Below are 19,314 nucleotides of genomic sequence, written 5' to 3'. Positions count from 1 at the left end.
AGATAACCCTGAAGGAGCTGCAAAGCTCCACAGCGGAGATTGGAGTATCTGCCCATAGGACCACTATAAACCATACACTCCACTGAGCTGGGCTTTACGGAAGAGTGTCCAGAAAAAATCCATTACTTAAAGAAAAAAATAAGCAAATATGTTTGGTGTTCGCCAAAAGGCATGTGGGAGACTCCACAAACATATGGTAGAAGGTACTCTGGTCAGATGAGACTAAATGAGACTAAAATGTAGCTTTTTTGGCCATCAAGGAAAACAATATGTCTGGCACAAACACCTCTCATCACCCCGAGAACCCTATCCCATGAAGCATGGTGGTGGCAGCCTCACGCTGTGGGGATGTTTTTAATCGGCAAGGACTGAGAAACTGGTCAGAATTGAAGGAACGACAGATGGCGCTAAATACAGGGAAATTATTGAGGGAAACCAGTTTCAGTCTTCCAGAGATTTGAGACTGGGACTACATTTTAATACTTTCTTCGTACTGGTCTCCCGTGGGAATCAAATCCACAAATATGGCGCTGCAAGTGCTGTGCACTACCAACTGAGCTCTACCGGACATTAAATATTAGTTCATATTTTATTTCATTGCACTAATGCTAGTGACCAATTGCACTCATGCTAATTAGTAACTTCCTTCAAACTGTAGATATAAATAACTAATTAAAATCCAAAATTGAAGTGTTTCAGATACAGTATACAACTGCTACAATAAAGCAGCATTAAGCAGTCTCACAAAGTAGGGCACAAAGTAATTTTGAACAGTATGTAATCTTGTTTACAGAAAAAGCTACTAAACTGGTTCATATTTGAAGTATAAATGTATTTTATAACATATCCAACAAACACTATATATACCAAGGTATGTGGACACCTCTTCAAATTAGTGGATTCGGCAATTTCAGCCACACACGTTGCTGACAGGTGTATAAAATTGAGCACACGGCCATGCAATCTCCATAGACAAACAGTGTCAGTAGAATGGCCTTACTGAAGAGCTCAGTTACTTTCAATGTGGCACCGTCAAAGGATGCCACATTTCCAACAAGTCAGTTCATCAAATTTCTGCCCTGCTAGAACTGCCCCGGTCAACTGTAAGTGCTGTTACTGTGAAGTGGAAACATCTAGGCTCAGCAATGGCTCAGCCGCGAAGTGGTAGGCCACACAAGATCACAGAAAGGGACCAGCGAGTGCTGAAGAAGCAAGCGTAAAAATCGTCAGTCCTCGGTTGCAACACCCATTACCTAATTCCAAACTGTAAAGTTTGATGGAGGAGGAATAAGGGTCTGGGGCTGTTTTTCATGGTTCGGGCTAGACCCCTTCCAGTGAAGGGAAATCTTAACGCTACAGCATACAATGACATTCCTGATAATTCTGTGCTTCTAACTTTGTTGCAACAGTTTGAGGAATGCCCTTTCCTGTTTCTTCTTCAGTGTGGAAGAACTTGACTGGTCTGCACAGAGCCCTGACCTTAACCCCACCGAACACCTTTGGGATGAATTGTAACGCCGACTGCGAGCCAGGTCTAATCACCCAACATCAGTGCCCGACTTTATTAATGCTCTTGTGGCTAATGTTCCATATCAGCAATGTTCCAACATCTAGTGGAAAGCCTTCCCAGGAGAGTGGAGGCTGTTGAAGAGCGTGGAGGCTGTTCTTGCTGAGAGCTCCTGCAACATCCTGGGTCTCCTCTCAGCTTTCGGGTATGTGTCTTCCACAGGCACACCCACTTTCTGCAAAAAGAGAGAGAGAGAGAGCGAGAGAGAGAGAGAGAGAGCGAGAGCGAGAGCGAGAGCGAGAGCGAGAGCGAGAGCGAGAGCGAGAGAGAGAGAGAGAGAGAGAGAATTTGATTAAATGTTTTACATCGCTGCTTTTGGAGTCATTCAGTGATCCATCGTATGACTCGGTACAGAAGCAGCCAATTAGTGATTGCTCTCTGCATTAAGTCCATCAAGGGATTTGGAGAGAATGGTTCTAATAAGTCAAATTACTTATCATCCACTGATGCCCTGTGATGGCCATGCCTAATACCGCCAGATGCCAGCTTAATGCAGGTCAATTAAAACACACTGTATTTACATTGACTGCTAATGAGCGAGAGGAATGTAGTCAGCTAGACAATAACGCTTGCATAAATGTTTTTCGGTTCAGGTAAATTTGATCAAATTAATTGACAATCAAAACATGCCAAGGCAATTAGTAGAAGGAATCTGGGGCACATCGTTAATTGGTTCCAAACAGATGTGCTTATGTGTTGGTAAATGTCGACTAATGATGTCCTACTTGTAGTTGAGCCAGCTTGTCCATATAGGTCCGTTTGTCCTCGTCCTCTCCTTCGTACAGGCAGTTAGTTATCTGTCACAGTCAGCAGCTCTGAGAGTCCCTTTAGCTCCTGAAAAATTTAAACAAACGTGCGATCGCTTCTCTTGGCAAAGAATCTACTACAACCTCTACTAATGTCTATGTTACAGCAAGTTTAATCTGAAATAAGGTTTTGTACAGATAGATTCAGTCTTGTGGATATTGAATGTTTGTAAGGCCAAGTACCATTCTGGTGCATTTCTTAATTTTTTTGAAGAGTGGATTGGGACTTCCTACTAGTGTTAATACTGATAATGTTGGTACTGATAGTGTTACAATACTTCAGTGCTCAAGAACATCAGATGGGCCCTGTCGTGCCAAATAATGTCCTCTAGTCAAAAAGTGTCCCCTCCCTGCGTCACATTGGGATTCGATAAACTATTAGCATCTGTTGCTATATCAACGGTGTTGTGACCTAATGATTTGAATTTCGGAGATCATTACAGCCTACATGACGTTCATCCCCGCTATGCAAACAAGGCTGGTTTTCCACAACAATTCAAACAAGCTGTTTGTAGCTAATAAGATGAAAACGTTACTTCAAACTTAATTGCACTTCATACAATAACAGCTAGCTAGCTAGCTAACACTAGCTATATAAAACTGACTGGTTAGCTGGCTAGCTAGCTGGCTAGCTGACTAGGCAGGCTGAGATAAATACAGTGCTTTCAGAAAGTATTCAGACCCCTTGACTTTTTTCAAATGCTGTTACATTACAGCCTTTTTCTAAAATAAAATATATACACACAATACCCCATAATGACAAAGGAAAAACAGTTTACATTTTTTGGGGCAAATGTATTAAAAGGAAAAAGACCCTTTGCTACGAGTCTCAAAATTGAGCTCAGGTTCACCCGGTTTCCATTGATCATCCTTGAGAGTCCACCTGTGGTATATTCAATTGATTGGACATAATTTGGAAAGGCACACACCTGTCAATATATGGTCCCACAGTTGACAGTGCATGTCAGAGCCAAAACCAAGCCGTGAGGTCGAAGGAATTGTCCGTAGAGCTCCATGACAGGATTGTGTCGAGGCACAGATCTGGGGAAGGGAACACAGTGGCCTCCATCCTTCTTAAATGTAAGAAGTGTGAACCATTAAGACTCTTCCTAGAGCAGGCCGCCCAGGGGAGAAATCAGGGGAGATGAGCCTTGGTCAGGGAGGTGACCAATAACCTGATGGCCACTCTGACAGAGCTCTAGAGTTTTCTCTGTGGAGATGGGAGAACCTTCCAGAAGGACAACCATCTCTGCAGCACTCCACCAATCAGGCCTTTATGGTAGAGTGGCCAGACAGAAGCCACTCCTCAGTAAAAAGGCACATGACAGCGTGCTTGAAGTTTGCCACAAGGCACCAAGATTCTCTGGTCTGATGAAACCAAGATTGAACTCTTTGGCCTAAATGCCAAGCGTCACATCTGGAAGAAACCTGGCACCATCCCAATGGTGAAGCATGGTAGTGGCAGCATCATGCTGTGGGGTTGTTTTTCAGTGGAAGGGACTGGGAGACTAGTCAGGACTGAGGCAAAGTTGAACAGAGCAAAGTACAAAGAGATCCTTGATAAAAACCTGCTCCAGATCACTCAGGACCTCAGACTGGGGCGAAGGTTCACCTTCCAACAGGACAACGACCCTAAGCACACAGCCAAGACAACGCAGGAGTGGCTTCGGGACAAGTCTCTGAATGTCCTTGAGTGGCCCATCAAGAGGCTGAACCTGATTGAACATCTCTGGAGAGACCTGAATATAGCTGGGGGGCAACACTCCCCATCCAACCTGACAGAGCTTGAGAGGATCTGCAGAGAAGACTGGGAGAAACTCCCCAAATACAGGTGTGCCAAGCTTGTAGCGTCATACCCAAGAAGACTCAAGGTTGTAATTGCTGCCAAAGGTGCTTCAACAATGTACTGAGTTATGGGTCTGAATACTTATGTAAATGTGATATTTAAAAAAAATCATCCTTCATGACTGCTACCAGGTAAAACAGAGCCAAGCAACCAGCAGACAGTAGCAACGGATGCTTTGGTTCATTACGTAGGCCAGTCACAACTTAGCAATTTCGACAGCCCTAGCAACGGAAGCTAGAACTCATTGAATCCCATTGTGACACTGGGGGGACACTTTTTGGCCAGGAGTCACTATTTGGCATGACAGGCCCCTCCAGTTTATGTCTGAGGTAGTACACATATTCCTCCACAGTAGTACTCCATATTCCTTGCACCTTTCTCTCTGCAGCTGGTCTTGTATGATCATTTTCCCCCGGCAGCATTCAAAACCAGGTGTTACTCATCCCAGCAATGTCCAAAGTCAATGTTTGCTGTACATGTGAAACACTAACAGACACAACAGAAGAACAAATTAATCAAAATGATTATATAGATGTGATTGGTTAAATTTTACCCTACAGAACACTTCTGTATATCAGTGGACAGTTTTTGTTTTCCACCATTTCCTTTTTTTCTGTCAACTGTTTTTGTTATGGGAGATAGATGGAAACACACATAGGAGTAGGGGGATTTGTAAGAAAACTAAACTAAACTCTCTCCTCAGAAGGCACACAGTCGGGTTGGCTGGACCTCTTTGTCTACCACATGCTGGATATGCCTGCTGTTCGTTGTGTGTATTTAGTCCTAGAAGCACAGTCCCCTGGGAACTAGCTATGACATTTCAGCACATTACCAGCAGGCAAAACTGGTTGAAATTACATAAATTGTCTGAAATTACATACATTGTTTGAAATGACATGATGGTTACATCATTTCAACCAGTTTGGACCAATTCTGCCCAGGGGGTTTTTATATTTTGTCCACAATTAAAAGTCATGGCTCTCTAAAGATCAAGTATAGCATTATGCCTACAGGGTCCGATTGACCTTCATTAAACTGTAGCTTATTTCTGCTGTTATTGCCAAGGCTTTAGCTCAACTGGCTAACACACTCAAGGGACCTGGATTCGAAGCCAGTCAGTCACACTGACGGTGCATTTCCACTGGCAAGCTTTGTACCAGTGTCACCAGTGTTTTGTGTTTCCACCTCTGAGTCCTGGCCCCAAAGAAGTCCAAATGTCTTGGGCCATGGACCTACCCTGACATGGGGCCCAGAGAGGATGTAGTACCGGTCATCCAGGTCTTCTGATAGGTACTGGGGGCTGCTCCACTGCTCTAGGACATTCTTCTTAGGTTCAGACTCCAGGATCTTGCTTGCAAGGTTAGGGGTCCATTTGTTTTTCAATTCAGTAAATTTCAGGAACTTAATTAAAATTCAATGAATGAACTGGGGGTTAAACATTGTTTAATTCATGAAGGGAATTTCCTGAATTGAAAAGTGAATTGACCACACCAACCGTGATCACCGGATACAGCTGCCGAGGACACATACCCACTATAACATTTGTCATCACTTGGACTCTCTCACCTTCACTTTATAATAGATTTCAAAATTGCACTTTGAAGTAAAAAACTACACTACTGTACAATGAAATCACATGATCATGTTATGTTTACCAATCTTTGCCTCTGGTTAGGGCAGAGAAGCTGGGTCTACATAAAAAGCTTCTATTACTGAAGGATTCTTCCTTTATATAACGTGATCACTTGGAGAAAGGAAGGGGAGGGTTTTTTCCAAACACCTCATGATATCTGGAGATTAATATAACACATACCAGCATCTGTTAGGAACAGATTTCCAACCATTTCTGAATCTGTACCATACGGAGCATGTAAAACAAAAACATTTCAATATTGAGACCAATCATTTTCTGAGACACGGATATGTATTTCTGAGTAACTTGCTTACAATGTTCACTCATCACACTCAGTGCTCAAGGAGAGCAATATCGGGAAAGGGATGACATCACTGATGGAGAACTCACGCACACTAATTGCAGGTGAGTGCATAGCACACCCAAAATATAAGCTTGTTTTAAGTCATTCAGCAGACACTCTTATCCAGATCGACTTACAGGAGAAATTATGGTTAAGTTCCTTTCTCAAGGGCACGTCACCTAGTCGTAACCTTACAGTTACATGGTGCAATGTAGCTAGCTACCTAGCCATCCCAGAGAGAGCATTTCTGGTCACAACTTGCAGACTTGTTTAAGTGCTTCTGTGTTTTTTGTTGCTAACCTTACTTTGCTACCTGACAACTTTACGTTTTTTACTAAGCGTCCGGGTTAGAGTCCTGCTCCTTGAAAGCGGCAGCTCTACCCTTTAGCTCAGTGTGGATGTTGCCTGTAATCCATGGCTTCTGGTTGGGGTATGTACATATGGTCACTGTGGGGACGACGTCATCAATGCACTTATTGATGAATCTTATTGATGTCAGTGTCAATGTCAAAATGTCAGTGTCAAATTCCACTGACTGATGCCATAGGAAGAATCCTGGAACATATTCCAGTCTGTGCTAGCAAAACAGTCCTGTAGCTTAGCATCTGCGTCATCTGACCCGTTCTGTATTGAGCGAGTCTCTGATTCTTCCTGCTTTCGTTTTTGCTTGTAAGCAGGTATCAGGAGGATAGAGTTATGGTCAGATTTTGGTATTTGGTATTTTATTCGGATCCCCAATATCTGTTGGAAAAGCAGCAGCTACTCTTCCTGGGTTCCACACAAATAAGTTATCTATATAATACTGTACTTTTTCTTGAATTTGTTCTGGATTTGGGGACTATGAAAAGACCCGTGGTGGCATGTCTGGTGGGATAAGTGTGTTTGTCAGAGCTGTGTGCAAATTGACTATGCAAACAATTTGGGATTTTAACACATTGTTTCACATAAAAGAAGAAGTGATGCAGTCAGTCTCTCCTCAACTCTTAGCCAAGAGAGACTGGCATGCATAGTATTTATATTCTGGGCCAGCTGCAGCTTAACTAGGGCTTTCCTTGCACCATTGGACCACACGACTGGACAAGAATCAAGATTAGACTAAACTAGAGCCTGCAGAACTTGCTTTTTGGAGTGTGGTGTCAAAAAAGCAGAGCATCTCTTTATTATGGCTTGACCTCTCACCATCTTTGCAACCGTTGAATCTATATGTTTTGACCATGACAGTTTACAATCTAAGTTAACACTAAATAATAATAGTAATTTAGTCTACTCAACTTGTTCAACAGCCACACCATTCATTACCAGATTCAGCTGAGGTCTAGCACTTAAGGAATGATTTGTGAAGATATCCCTCTAGTGGGGTGGGGGCTGTGCTTTGGCAAAGTGGGTGGGGTTATATCATGCCTGTTTGGCCCTTTCCGGCTCCTGTCTCAGCCTACAGTATTTATGCTACAATAGTTTGTGTCGGGGGCTAGGGTCAGTCTGTTATATCTGGAGTATCTGGAGTCTCCTGTCTATCTGGTGTCCTGTGTGAATTTAAGTATGCTCTCTCTAATTCTCTCTCCTTTTCTCTCTCTCTCTCTCTCTCTCTCTCTCTCTCTCTCTCTCTCTCTCTCTCTCTCTCTCTCTCTCTCTCTCTCTCTCTCTCTCTCTCTCTCTCTCTCTCTCTCTCTCTCTCTCTCTCGTCGGAGTGCATGCTGGGAGTGAGTCGTCAAGCAGAGTGTTTGTGAGAGCGAATGGAATTTCTTTTCACTCTATTGGGTTTTGGTATGTACATATATATATATATATATTGATTAGTTTAGTTGTTTTACGGATATATTGTTTAACTATCACTAAGCACGTATAGGGGTGGTGGGATCTTTGAGCACGTATAGGGGTGGTGGGATCTTTGAGGTTGTTTTTTCGCGAGGGCACAACCAGCGGGTGGGGCTGGTTGCAATGGCCACTCGCGGAAATGTAGAGTTTGAAAAACTTAGTCGGAGGCATGGAGTAAAAATTCCTGCTGCGGCTGGGTGTTCAGTGGAAGAATGTAGCTTGGCTGTGGGTGCTATCATTGGGTATGATAGCATCAAATCAGCCTCAAGGATGAATAGCGCTGTAGTGATATTCTTAGATTCAATTGAAAAGGTGAATAAGATAGTTGAGAGGGGTGTTGTGTTGCGGGAGACACAGACGCCGGTATTTCCGCTTATGAATCCTGCGAAGAAAGTTATGCTTTCTAACGTGCCACCATTTGTTAGAGATGAAGTGTTAGAGCGAGAGTTATCTCGCCATGGTCAAATCGTATCTACAATAAAGAAGGTTCTTTTTGGATGCAAATCTCCGTTGTTGAAACATGTCGTGTCTCATAGGAGACAAGTGCATATGATTTTAAAAAAGGAAGGAGATGAACTGAATTTAGCGTTTAGTTTTAAGATTGATGGATTTGATTATGTCTTTTATGCATCTACTGAATCAATGAAATGTTTTGGATGTGGAAGAGAGGGGCATTTGGTGCGTAATTGTCCCGAGAATGAACGCGCTGAGCCTGGTAGTAGCTTTAGTGCGGGTGCAACTAACGTACCACAGCGAAGGGATGAAAATACTACAGGTGTAGGGGAAGAGAGAAGGTGGGCAGATGTGGTTGGAAAAGTAGGAGAGGAAGGCATTGTGGATACGGGGGCAATTGTGGTAGATCAGAACAAAGAGGGAGGGGAAACACTAGGTGAGATTGCGACTGCCGTCGCTGAGGTGGTGTTGGAAAATGAAATTGGAGGTCAAGAGGAGATTGAAATAACGGAAAAAGAAGCGGATGTTTTCAAAATACCGAGGAGTAAAAGGAAGAATTTAAGGGGTGGTGAAGGGTCTAATTCTAAGAGAAAGGTAGAGATGGATAAATCAGGTGAAGATGAACAGGTTGTAGAGATGGGGTTTTCTTCTGGGGAGGATAGCGAGAGTGAGTCATCTGACGCGTCACAACAATATAGTGAGATAGATGGGGTGGAAGGGAGGTATGGGATCGAGAAGATACGTCAATTTCTGAAGTTGACAAAAGGGAAGAAATATATGCAGGATTACAATGTAACTGATTTTTTCCCTGAACGTGAATTGTTTATTGAATCAGCAAAGTTTCTGATGTCAAAAATTACAGGGGGAGGTTTGAAAAGCCCTGAAATTGCTAGACTCAAAAAAGTGGTCACGAGAGTAATAAGTGATGCAAATTCTAAAGAAAATGAAAGAGTTCAGTTGCAGTTTTAACTCTGTAAAGAGATGTGGTGGCTGTATCTTCCTCTGTATTTTTTTCTTATCCATGAGCAGTTTTAAGATCTCTTCTTTAAACGTAAATGGGGCAAGAGATGTTAAAAAAAGAGCCATGGTGTATGAGTTAATGAGGGGAAAGGGAAGTGACATAATTTTTCTACAAGAAACGCATAGTAATTTGGAAAATGAAGTTATGTGGCAACAGGAGTGGGGGGGGACAGTGGTGTGTAGTCATAAAAACTCAAAAAGTGGGGGTGTGGGTATCTTGTTCTCAAAAGGGTTTTTGCCTTTGTCATATGAGGTTGAAGAGGTAGTTGAGGGGAGGTTATTAAAAGTTAGAGCAAGGTATGAAAACATCAATATGTGTCTGATAAATGTATATGCCCCAGTGGTGACAGTTGAGAGGGTATGTTTTTTAGAGACATTATCAAATACCATTGAGAAATGTAACAAAGAAGATTATTTGTTTATTGCTGGGGATTTTAACTGCACAGTTAGTGATTTAGATAGAAATCACCAAGAACCTCATATAGCCTCAAGGACGTTTTTAAAACGCCTTATTGTAACAAATGAACTGTGTGATATTTGGCGGAGTCAACATGGAAGAACAAGGCAGTACACCTGGGCGCATGTGAGAGAGAACATCATCTCTATGGCCAGGTTAGATAGGTTTTATGTTTTTGAGCATCAATCTCAGGTCTGTAAATCAAGTGTGATAACTCCAGTGGGATTTTCTGATCATTGTTTAATAACAGAGGTGGTGTTCATTAACGATGTAAAACCTAAAAGCGCATACTGGCATTTTAATATAACTTTATTGAGTGATGCTCACTTCAGGAATTGTTTCAGTTTTTTTTGGGAGAGGTGGAGGTCTCAAAAGGCCAGTTTTGTATCCCTTCAACAATGGTGGGATATAGGGAAAATCCAGATTCAACAATTTTGTAATCAATACACGGAGAATGTCACCAAGGATATCACCAGATCAATGAAAGCCCTAGAGATTGAAATAGTGGAACTCATGACGTTGGTTGAGACCACAGGAGATCGAGGCCATACTCAGGCCCTCAAGAGGAGAAAAGCTGCATTGGCAGATCTGCTGGGTATCAGAGCACAGGGGGCATTGGTGAGAAGTAAATTTCAGGGCATATCTGAAATGGATGCCTCATCCAAATTTTTCTTTGGTTTAGAGAAAAAGAATGGACAAAGAAAAATTATTCATTGTCTCAAATCAGCTGTTGGACAAGAGCTCACTAGCCCTAGTGAAATTAGAAAGAGGGCAGTAGAGTTCTATGCTGAGCTCTACAAGTGTGAGTACAAAGAGGACAAAACAGTGACACAGCAGTTCTTTGATGGGCTCCCAAAGGTGCCTGCAGAAGCTCAGGTTGAGCTTGAGCAACCATTGTCTTTGCAGGATTTATACACTGCATTAAATGGCATGGAAAATGGAAGGGCACCAGGCATTGATGGGCTTCCCGTTGACTTTTTTAAGTCTTTTTGGGCTATGTTGGGAGAGGATTGGTTAGAAGTAGCTAATGATAGTTTAACCGGAGGGTTACTACCAATAAGCTGCAGAAGGGCTGTCCTCACCCTACTGCCTAAAAAGGGTGACCTGAGGGAGGTGAAGAACTGGAGGCCGGTGGCTTTATTGTGTACTGATTCTAAAATATTGTCAAAGGCTTTGTCCAACAGGCTGAAGGAGGTGATGGGGCAAATCATACATACGGATCAGTCCTACTGTGTTCCTGGCAGGCAGATAGGGGATAACATTTCTCTGATTCGTGATTTTTTGGACGTCTCTAAGGCTATTGGGTTGGATGCTGGTCTAATTTCAATTGATCAGGAAAAGGCATTTGACCGAGTTGAACATCAATATTTATGGCACACGTTTGAGGCGTTTGGGTTCAGCTCTGGTTTTATTGCCATGATAAAGGTGATATATGGTGACATTGAAAGTGTATTGAAAGTTAACGGTGGTTTGAGTGCTCCTTTTAAAGTGTGTAGAGGTATTAGGCAGGGATGTTCTATGTCTGGGATGTTATATGCTATTGCTATAGAGCCACTACTAAATAGCATTAGAAGTCGCATTGCAGGGGTGTGCCTTTCAGAGGATATTCCTCCTATTCGTCTTTCAGCCTATGCTGATGATGTAGTTGTGCTAGTGAAAAATCAAGCGGAGGTGGATAGTTTGAGTCTAATGGTTGATCGTTTTAGGGGAATATCCTCTGCAAAGGTAAATTGGGAAAAGAGTTGTGCTTTACAGATTGGAGAATGGTCTGGAGGGATCATGGTTTTGCCAGGGGGGCTAGAATGGTGTAAGGGAGGTTTTAAGTATCTTGGAGTGTACCTAGGAGATGAGGGGACTATGGAAAAAAATTGGAGTGGGGTGGTTGAAATGGTGGAAGGAAGGATGAGGAGATGGCGTTGGTTACTATCTCGTATGTCATATAGGGGGCGCACTATTATAGTTAATAATGTGATTGCCTCTGCACTGTGGCATCGGTTGTCAGTTTTAGAACCACCATCTGGCCTTCTGGCTAAGATACAGGCAATTATTGTGGATTTCTTTTGGGATAAATATCACTGGGTTCCACAAAGTGTTTTGTATTTGTCAAAAGAGGAGGGGGGACAAGGTCTTGTACATCTTGCTAGTAGGGCTGCTGCTTTCCGGTTTCAGTTTATTCAAAGGTTGCTTTATGGACCGGAAAATGTGGTGTGGAGAGGGGTGACAGGTCTTATATTACAGCGGGTTGGAGGATTAGGTTTAAAGAAGGCTTTATTTCTGGTTGATAGTAGCCAGATTTCTAGGGAGGGAGTACCTCCGTTTTACAGAGGCCTTCTCAGAGTGTGGAGCGTAATGAAGGTGTCCAGAAGAACTTCAGCGGAGTCAGTGCATTGGCTGTTGGAGGAACCTCTGGTGTATGGGGCAAGACTGGATTGTACAACTGCAGCTGTTCCACATTTCTCCAAGATTCTGGTGAAGGGGAAAATCATCACCTTAAGACAGTTAATGGCCATGGCTGGGCCCGCCTTAATGGATGGAAGACGGGTGGCAGAACATTTGGGGATGAGGTCGGAAAGGATTGTCGGACAAATGCTGGGGAGCTGTAGGAAGGCTCTGTCAGCGGAAGAATGGGGTATGCTTAGAAGCCACAAGGAGAAGGTGCAAGATGAAGACGTCTCATTTCCAAAACTAGGGATTACACCAAATATCCCAGAGTCAGAAAGAAAGGCGTTATTGCTGGATTTGAGAGGGTTGGAGGAGGTGGGTTTGGATGAGGTGAATGGGAAGGAATTGTATAGGGGGTGTGTCAAGGTGTTGAATAAAGATAAATTGAAAAATAGAAAAGATACTCCATGGAGGGTAAAATTGGGCATTGATGACAAGGTAAAGCCAGCATGGAGAGCACTGTACAAACCACCGTTACAAAAGGGTACTGGTGATATGCAATGGAGGGTTTTACATGGCATCATTGCAGTTAATGCTTTTGTATCTGTTATTAACTCAGATGTTAGAGATGGATGTCCTTTTTGTAATATAAGAGAAACCATTTTTCACTGTTTTATGGAGTGTGAGAGGATAAAACCTCTATTGGAAATGCTGGAATCTTTGTTTAAAGCTGTAGGGGAGGTTTTCAATAACACTGTTTTTATTTTGGGGTTTCAATATAGTAAACAACAGAAAAGAAAATGTCAAATGTTAAATTTTATTTTGGGACAAGCTAAGATGTCAATTTTTCTGAGTAGGAAACATAAGATAGAAACGGGATATGGGCAGGATGTAAGATGTGTTTTTAAAGGTTTAGTGAAAGCAAGAATAAAAGTAGATTTTGAGTTCTTTTCAGCTGTAAAAGATCTCCTATTATTTGAGGAGAAGTGGGCCTACGAAGGAGCGCTTTGTTTTGTAGAGGAGGGGAAATTATTTTTTGCTGCTGAAATAAGTTGAATGTATGTTATGTATTTATTTTTGTTTAGGAATTACATGTTGTTTCATTTCTGAAAAGGCAGTGTGTCTTTTTATGTTAACACTTGAGTAAAAAATAAAGGTTTTATAAAAACTCAAACTCTCTCTCTCTCTCTCTCTCTCTCTCTCTCTCTCTCTCTAAATAAAATAGTTTTCTATTTGTCACACTGTAAATGTTCCATTGTATTTTTAACAACCCTGATAACGATGTCTGGACTCAGCTATGTTGTTGTTGTCTGTCCCATCATTCCTTTGTTCTGTGAACGTCAGAACAATGCCCAGATCCAAGAACTATTCATGAAGATCGATTATTCTGGCCAGGGGAGGATTGAATGGGTGAGATGATAAGATCAATGTCCTTTACCCAGGTCACAAAATTTCTTTCTTTCTTTCTCTTTCTCTCTTTCTTTCTTTCTTTCTTTCTCGGAGGACCTGAGCCCTAAGACCATGCTGACCATGATGACTCCTTGCTGTCCACCTTGGTTGTGCTGCTGCTCCAGTTTCAACTGCTCTGCCTGTGGCTATGGAACCCTGACCAGTTCACCGGACTTGCTACCTGTCTAAGACCTGCTGTTTTCAACTCTCTAGAGACAGCAGGAATGGGAGAGAAACTGAATGATCGGCTATGAAAAGCCAACTGACATTTACTCCTGAGGTGCTGACCTGTTGCACCCTCTACAACCACTGTGATTATTATTATTTGACCATGCTGGTCATCTATGAACATTTGAACATCTTGGCCATGTTCTGTTATAATCTCCACCTGGCACAGCCAGAAGAGGAATGGCCACCCCTCATAGCCTGGTTCCTCTCTAGGTTTCTCCCTAGGTTCTGGCCTTTCTCTGGAGTTTTTCCTAGCCACCGTGCTTCTACACCTGCATTGCTTGCTGTTTTGGGTTTTAGGCTGGGTTTCTCTACAGCACTTTGTGACATCAGCTGATGTAAGAAGGGCTTTAGAAATACATTTGATTGATTGATTGATTTGTACCAAATACAAAGCTCTTAGTTTTAAAGATGTTCAGGACCATTTTATTACTGGCCACCCATTTCAAAACAGACTGCAACTCTTTGTTAAGTGTTTCAGTGACTTCATTAGCTGTGGTTGCTGATGCATATATGGTTGAATCATCAGCATACATGGACACACATGCTTTGTTTAATGCCAGTGGCAGGTCATTGGTAAAAATAGAAAAGAGTAGAGGGCCTAGAGCGCTACCCTGCGGTACACCACACTTTACATGTTTGACGTTAGAGACGTTTCCATTAAAGAAAACCCTTTGAGTTCTATTAGATAGATTACCATATCGTGGATTCAGAGCTGAGGTTGAAAAGCCATAGCACTTAAGTTTTTTCAACAACAGGTGGTCAATTATATAAAAAATTATATCAAAGGCTGCACTGAATCAAAGGCAGCTCCCACAATCTTCTTACTATCAATTTATTTCAACAAATCATCAGTCATTTGTGTCAGTGCAGGACATGTTGAGTGCCCTTCTCTATAAGCATGCTGAAAGTCTGTTGCTAATTTGTTTATAGAGAAATAGCATTGTATTTGGTCAAACACAATTTTTTCTAACAGTTTGCTAAGAGCTGGCAGCAAGTTTATAGGTCTGCTGTTAGAACCAGTAAAGGCCGCTTTACCACTCTTGGGTACTTTGTCCTCAGGCCTGGAGGGAAGCCAAAGACTTTTCTCTCGGCTCAGATTAAAAATATGACAGATAGGAGTGGCTATAGAGTCAGCTACCATCCTCAGTAGCTTTCCATCTCAGTTGTCAATGCCAGGAGGTTTGTCATTATTGATCGTTAACAATAATATTTCCACCTCTCCCACACTAACTTTACAAAATTCTAACTAGCACTGCTTTTCTTTCATTATTTGTTTTTTTATGCATGAATATAATTGCTCACTGTTTGTCGTGGGAATTTCCTGCCAATGAAATGATCATAAAAATAATTGCCATAATGTCACGAATCCCGCCGAAGATGGTGCCTCTTCCTGTTCGGGCGGCGCTCGGCGGTCGTCGTCGCCGGCCTACTAGCTGCCCCCGATCCCCTTTTCTGTTTCATTTAGTTGTGTCTGATTAGTTGCACCTGTTTTGTGTTTAGTTTGTGATTGTGGGCTATTTAAACCCAGTAAGCCTGCAGGCTTTTGTGTGGGCTTGTTTCTCTGTTCGTTTTGTGGATGTGATATTTTCTGTATTTCTCCGGACTGTTTGTGTCCTGATGTTGGGCCAGTCATTGTATTCGCCTGGTGTTTTGGCGTGACCTACTTTTCTCCGGAATAAATACAGTTGTCCTTTACCCTCTGCTCTCTGCGCCTGACTCCGCACCCACTACTCCTAGAAGTCGTAACACATAATCAAATGGTTTTGTGATGAATAAGCCATCTGATTCGATGAAAGATGGAGTTGAATTTGTCTTTCTGCCCATAATTTAATTTAAAGTACTCCAAAGTTTTTTTTCCATAATTCTTTATGTCATTGATCTTGGCTTCATAGTAAAGTTTCTTCTTCTTTTTGTTGAGTTTAGTCACAATATTTCTCAATTTGCAGTAAGTCAGCCAGACAGATGTCCAGACAGACTTATTAGCCACTCCTTTTGCCCCATCTCTTTCAGCCATACAGTTTTTCAATTCCTCATCAACCCATGGAGCATTAACAGTTCTAACAGTCAGTTTCTTAACAGGTGCATGTTGATCAATAATTGGAAGGAGCAATTTCATAAATTCATCAAGTGCAGCGTCTGGATGCTCCTCATTAATCACATCAGACCAACAAATATTTTTAACATCCACATAAGAGTCACAGTTAAATATTTTGTATGATCTCTTTGGCAATATTTTAGGCCCAGCTGTTGGAACTTTGTATTTTCTGGATATGGCCACTATATTGTGATCACTGCATCCAATGGGTACGGATACAGCTTTAGAACAAAGTTCTACAGCATTAGTAAAGACGTGATCGATACATGTGGATGATCTTGTTCCTGTAGTGTTTGTCAACACCCTGGTAGGTTGATTCATGAACTGAACCAGATTACGTGCGCTGGTTACAGTGAGATGCTTCCTCTTGAGCGGACAGCTTGTTGAAAACCAGTCAATATTCAGGTCCCCAAGAAAGCAGACCTCTCTGTTTACATCACATATACTATCAAGCATTTCACACATATTATTTAGATACTGACTGTTAGCACTTGGTGGCCTATAGCAACAACCCAAAAGAAAAGGCTTTAGATGTGCCAAGTGAACCTGCAACCGCAACACTTCAATAACACTTGACATAAGGTCTTCTCTAAGAATTACAGGGATATGGCTCTGAATATATACAGCATCCCCCCCCCCCCCCCCCCCATAAGCATTTCTGTCTCTTCTATAAATGTTATATCCTTGCATTGGTACTGATGTATCATCAAATGAATTATCTAAGTGAGTCTCAAAAATGGCTAATATTGTATATGACTGTTATCTGATGTTACATATTAATATGGGCAATTTTCAGCCCTTTCCTGTGTAGCTTATCAGAGATAGACATAATATTGAAAAGAGCAGACAAAGCAAGAGAAAGAAACATACATTCAGCAGTCCATTAATCAATTGGTGTGTGTGTGTGCTGCAGGGTTGAGGCTACGAACCGATAGGCTTGGCTCTCTCATCCCTTCCGGGGTTCTGGAAGGGAGGGTGGACAATGAACCTGTCGTAGCGGATGTAAGCAATTTCTCCACACGCTCTGGCAGCTTTCATGGCTGGGATCAGTTCTTTCCTTTTCTGGTGCACAGAGGGAGAGCGTTGTAGGCGTCTCTGTATGTGGAGTAAAGGTAGTCTAGATTTTTTTTCTCTCCTCTGGTTGCACATGTAACATGCTGGTAGATATGAGGTAAAACGGATTTAAGTTTAAAGTCCCCGGCCACTAGGAGCGCTGCCTCTGGATGAGCATTTTCTTGCTTTTACAGCTTGATGAGGGCAGTCTTACTGCCAGCATCAATTTATGGTGGTAAACAGACAGCTATGAAAAATATAGATGAAAACTCTCTTGGTAAATAGCATGGTCTACAGCTTATCATGAGATAATCTACCTCAGGCGAGCAAAACCTTGAGACTTCCTTAATATTAGATTTTGTGCACCAGCTGTTATTTACAAACAGACACAGACTGCCACCCCTTGTCTTACCAGATATATCCTTACCAATATCCTGTTGGTAGGATAGTCTTGATAGTAGCTCATCCATTTTATTAGCCAATGATTGTGTAACGAGTGCGCTGAGAGTCGGGAAGCAAGTTCAGGGAGTGACTGTTTTAATATATAAAAGAAACAATGATAATTCCCTTAGGTGAGGTGTTATTCTGTAATGAGTGAGCTGAGAGTCAGGAAGCAAGTTCGGGGAGTGTGTTTTAAGAAATAAAAGAAACAATGAACACAAACAACGCACCGACATGAAAACAGAGTCAATGACACCTGAGGAAAGAACCAAGGAGAGTGACAGATATAGGGAAGATAATCAAGGAGGTGATGGAGTCCAGGTGAGTGTCATGAGGCACAGGTGTGCAAGACGATGGTGACAGGTGTGCGGGATAATCAGCAGCCTGATGACCTAGAGGCCGGAGAGGGAGTATACGTGACAGATTGCACTTTGGCTAATAGGATTGATGGTAGAGGTGGATTACCCACTCGCCGTCGGATACTTACAAGGCACACTGACCTACGTCCCCGATATCTCTGTCTCTTCTTCATGTGAATGACGGGGATTTGGGCCTTGTCTGGTGTCTGAAGTAAATCCTTTGCATCCGACTCGTTAAAGAAAAGATCTTTGTCCAGTACGAGGTGAGTAATCACTGTGCTGATATCCAGAAGCTATTTTCAGGTGCCAGAAACATTACGTACAAAATAAGTTACAAATAACGCAAAAAACCACACACAATAGCACAAAACAGCAGCCATCAACTCTGGCACCATCTCATATAAAAATGGAATCTCTCCACACCATGGCAAAATGGCTTCTGCTAAGGCGTGGGAACCTGACCAGCCGTCTGAGGCCTGGGAGCCTGACAAACCTGCAGAGGAGTGGGAGCCTGACGAGCCGGCCGAGGCGTGGGAGCCTGACGAGCCTGCCGAAGGCGTAGGAGCCTGCCGAGCCAAACGAGTCTTGTGAACCTGACAAACCAGCTGAGGCATCCTCGGTAGACTCGGCAACGGACGCTTGACGGGGCAACCAGGTCTTGTAAACCTATCGAGCCACCTGATGCGTGTGAGCCATACACGCCGCCTGAGGCGTGGGAGCCTGACGAGACAGCTGAGGTGTGGGAGTCTGCCGAGCCGGCTGAGGCATTGGAGCCTGCCGAGCCAACTGAGGCATCCCTGGTTGCTCCGGTAGCGGCACCCGGATCCGACATCACCTACACTCACAAAAACCTCCCTGATGCTCCCCCTTGGTGAGGCATTATTCTGTAACATGTACGCTGGGAGTCGGGAAGCAAGTTCAGGGAGTGACTTTAAATAATAAATATCACAAGGAACAAAACATGAAACACGAGTAGCGTACAGACGGACAACGAACAACGGAACAGCAACAATAATGCCAAAGGAAAGAACCAAAGGGAGTGGTTGAGGTGATTGAGTCCAGGTGAGTCTGATGAGGGGCTGATGCACGTAACGATGGTGAAAGGTGTGTGTAATTGTAAGCACTCTAATGACCTCGAGAGCCGGAGAGGAAGAATACATGACAGTATTGCAAAATGAGTAGAAATGTATGAAATGTTTCATAAAATTGCAACCTTTTCTCTCCGCCCCATAGCAAAATATGTAGAAATGCAAGAACTGAACTTTAAGAGGGGGGCCACTAAAATGTTTTGCAGCGAGGTGGTGGGCCCCCCAACCAAATCTCGCTTAGGGACCCCAAAAGGCTAGACCCGGCCCTGTTAGTAA

The sequence above is a fragment of the Oncorhynchus mykiss genome, chromosome 27 (genome assembly GCF_057628025.1).
Source record: "Oncorhynchus mykiss isolate SJ-2025 chromosome 27, ASM5762802v1, whole genome shotgun sequence".
Taxonomy (NCBI): Eukaryota; Metazoa; Chordata; class Actinopteri; order Salmoniformes; family Salmonidae; genus Oncorhynchus; species Oncorhynchus mykiss.
Note: the sequence above shows the minus strand (reverse complement) of the source record.